Below are 4,435 nucleotides of genomic sequence, written 5' to 3' on the forward strand. Positions count from 1 at the left end.
CATTGCTTTAATTGAATATTTAAAAAATAAATATCAATTTGTAAAAATATATTAGGATAGGAATAATGCCACCACATATATCACCACAAACATGTACCACTTGCAAAGAACCACAAAGCAATACATACAGTTTGCTGTACAGTAAGAGTGTGGTTTCAGGGTGTCAGATTTTTCATGTGCGGCTCGAGAATTTGACAAAGATATGATATTCCATCCATGGAAAATTGATATCTTTCATGCAATTAAGTATCTTGGAAAGCCAGGGGATTTTGTCTATCCCTAAAATCTCTTTCTCTATGAAGTGCCGTGAAGCGTGAGTTACTATACCGATGAAAACCGGTAAAAGCCAAACCACTTTCATGGTACCTAAAACCCAGGGTTGGCCACCTAAACTGGCTTCATGGTACAGGCCCCTGAACATTCCCCAACATTAAATGTAGCTATAAATGGTTAAAAGTATAATTCAGTCATAAATTTTAAAAATGCAATTCTTGGCAAATTGCTGTGGTATAAGATGACTAAACTCTTCAGAACATGTTCTTATAACAGCACACCTTGTCATGTTTTATTCCTTACTTAAAGCTTTGCATGGATCACATAACTTTTTTGAACTTGCTAAAGGATAGAGATAATATTTTTATTGATGTGTAAAAGTTTTGGCAGTGTTGGTGTTGATGTTGGGAATGCTTTGTGTTTATGTTGCATAGATGCTCTAGCTAACGGATTTGTCCTCACAGAGATATACAAAAGGAAAGATAAAAGAAAGAGAGTATGAGGGAATGAGTACCACCTCTGTACCCCCAATGTGTTTTAATGCCCGGCTTGGTGTAAAAGAAGATTTAGGCTTAGTTCAATTGTCCACTACCTGCACATATGAGGAATGAGCTTGATAGGCCTAGTTCAAAGGGCATGGACTCTGGAATCCAGAGGTGTGTGTGTAAGTCTGAGTAGGATTAGTCTAAATGGCCAAGCTGAGACACATCAATTACTAAATCACTCCCTAGTGAAGACACATTTACAATAGCAAGCCACCAGAGAGGGAGATTTGCGAGTCCTCGTGGGGATTTGGAGGAGTCTGGCAGGCTTTGCTTTGGTGCTCTCTTCGTGAGGTCACACACTGGAGACCACCTCAAACGCGACATAAATCACACACACGTACTCTACGTTGATCTTTCCACATAATTGATAGTACAATGAATTGCCGAAACTATGACCTTTGTGAAAAATATTGGAACCTTATTGAATCTTGTGAATCCATTTGACATGATGTCATTTCTCCAAGAATTTTTGAAATTTCAGGACCTTTTTGGACATACAATCTATAGCAGTGATGGTGTATTTGATAAATAGGTAAAGGATTTCATGTAGGAAATCCTAAGAGAACACTTAAAGAATTTGACCACAAACGTAACATTTTTGCCCTGTTTTATGTTAACCAGTTTGTCATAAATTCATCTTGCCCTCTGGACATCGTGGCTCCAGTGGCAATGATACCATGTACAGGGCCCTCTACTAATATTGGCACCCTTGGTAAATATGAGCAAAGAACGCTGTGAAAAATTGTCTGTATTGTTTAACTTTTTGATCTAGGGTTAGGCTTAGGGTCAATGGGAATATACTTCAAATATATTTTTCTCATATTTTTTTGTCAGTAATTGTTGCACACCTATATTTAACAAAGATATTTTTTTTGATAAACCTCTGTTGTGTTGTGTTTATTAATTTAGATATTTAATTGCAGTACCAAATCAATGTTTCAGCTAGCATACTCTGTAAAAACCTTGGAACATTATGCTAGTGAGTATAAATAACAGTTGAGAATAAGCTAATTCACCTTGCTTTCTTTAAGGTGTTTTATGTATAATTACATGCTAGTTACAACCAACTTATACAATTAAGCTGTGTGTGAATGTCTATGTTAGCTAAATGCTGCTAATGCTGCTAGCTGTTTTACTTTTTGTTTATGCCAATAACTATAAATGACCACTATTATAGACATTCCATCCATCCATCCATCTTCTACCGCTTACTCCGTTTCAGGGTCACGGGAGAACCTGGAGCCTATCCCAGGGATCATCGGGCACAAGGCGGGGTACACCCTGGACAGGGTGCCAGTCCATCGCAGGGCACTATTATAGACATTATTTAAGATTATTAAATATGGTTCCTACACTTACTGTCCACTTTAATAGGAACACCTGTACACCTGCTCATTTCTGGCCCATCTGCTTGAAGGTTTGATGTATTGTGTGCTCTGAGATGCTTTTCAGCTCACTAAGGTTGTAAAGAGTGCTTATTTGAATTACTGTAGATTTCCTGTCAGTTCAACCCAGTTTTTTGTTTTTCACACCATTCTGTGTAAACTCCCAGGAGATCAGCAGTATCTGATCAATATATGAAATACTCAAACCAGCCCATCTGGCACCATCATCCATCCTTGACACGATCAAAGTCACAGAGATCACATTCTTTTTTCCATTTTGACGTTTGAAGTGAGCATTAACTGAAGCCCTTAACCTGTGTCTGCATGATTTTATCCATTGACTACCACATGACTGAATGATTAGATAACTGCATGAATGTGCAGGTGTACAGGTGTTCCTAATGAAGTGGACAGTGAGTGTTTGTTTCCCTATGTAATTGCTAGTCTGTGTAAATGAAAATAAGAAATAGTTATAGAGTTTGATATTTTCATGGTATTTGAATTATAACAAAGAGTTTGATGTTTTCATGCCACTTTAATTATCAACCAGGAAAAAAAAAACATCATACAAACACAGTTGTTTTTTTATGCTAAGTGACTACGGTATAAGCCAGACAATGCATGACCATGTATCCTGAGAGCAGAACAAACATTACTTCATGTTGTGACGTCTTTACCTCCTTCTCATCTGCTATTTTCTTATATCATGACACATCGTTGGGTGTCTCATAATGAGGATAACTGTCTCATAAGTCTACATAATGGAAATAAACATTTATTCTTTTTTTCCACATTAAAGTGACATGATTGAATTGTAATATCACAGGTGAGTAATTTTAAGACTTTGAGCAGTTTTTGTTCCATTAATTCTTAAGTCTCAGAACTAGATGTTGGTCTTTGCACTGCCACATTAACCTTTAATTATTTGTGGCTGAGAAAGAATGGTCCTTATGTTTGTAAAAAAAAAAAAAGTATTTCAAAAGTATAAAACACAAAACTTCAGACCTGCAAACGTTCATGGTGCAGGATATTTTTATTTAATTTGTTTAAAAATGTCAGGAATCGCGTTGAGGGTAAGCCCTCATTTTCAAAGGGAGTTGGTTGGTTTGGATTCTGTGCTTCTGTTGATGCAGACTAAATCGCCTAAATCTCCTAATCTCTTTCACTCTGTGTCTTTCAGCTCAAGCTCTACAGCTCCCTGTCTCCTTGTCTGTAGGTAATGCAACACCCTGAGAGGTGGGTATGTGGGTTTAACCTTTGACTCTGTGACCCTTGTTAGTGGTCACTTAGTTAGCTGTGAAATGACTGGCTCTTTCTGGCTGCTGGGAAATATCAGGCACCTATGGAGGAACCACTCTTAATGTTTTATGGCCAGTTTAAGGGGATTTTTTTTGGTTGTTATCATGAAAAAAATGAAATGGATACAGGGATTTTCGACTGTGTGTGTGTGTGTGTGTGTGTGTGTGTGTGTCAGGGCTCCTACATTGCGTGCATGCATCAAAAGCCTGTATGTTTGCACACGATTTTATTGTTTTCATTCATGGACCCATGTGTGTGTGTGTGTGTGTGTGTGTGTGTGTGTGTGTGTGTGTGTACACATGCCTCTCTATATAGCATATGCAGCATTTCAGTGTATATGTGTGCATGCACCTATGTGTGTGTGTGTGTGTGTGTGTGTGTGTGTGTGTGTGTGTGTGTGTGTACACATGCCTCTCTCTATATAGCATATGCAGCATTTCAGTGTATATTTGTGCATGCACCTGTGTGTGTGTGTGTGTGTGTGTGTGTGTGTGTGTGTGTGTGTGTGTGTGCTCCAATATGCGCACCAGTGTGTGTGTGTGTGTGTGTGTGTGTGTGTTCTTCTGTGCTATAAAATGTAAAATTTACTGGCTGGTGTAACTTGGTAATTGGTGGTAAATAGGTGGGAAATTGGTGGCAACACAAAGAGCAGTTATGTGCTCAAATCTATAAATGTTCATGCCAGCAGGTTAACTGTGTGTGTATGTGTGCCTGTTCTATGTACCAAGATCCTTAGCCCTTTGTGTGTGTGTGTGTGTGTGTGTGTGTGTGTGTGTGTGTGTGTGTGTGTGTGTGTGTGTGTGTGAGAGAGAGAGAGAGAGAGAGAGAGAGAGAGAGAGAGAGAGAGAGAGAGAGAGAGAGGGGGAGAGAGAGAGAGAGAGAGTGAGTGTTTTTCTAGGGAGTCAGTGCTGGAGGATTAAACCCAGGCACCAC

This window comes from Ictalurus punctatus, chromosome 5 (assembly GCF_001660625.3).
Source record: "Ictalurus punctatus breed USDA103 chromosome 5, Coco_2.0, whole genome shotgun sequence".
NCBI classification, from domain to species: Eukaryota; Metazoa; Chordata; class Actinopteri; order Siluriformes; family Ictaluridae; genus Ictalurus; species Ictalurus punctatus.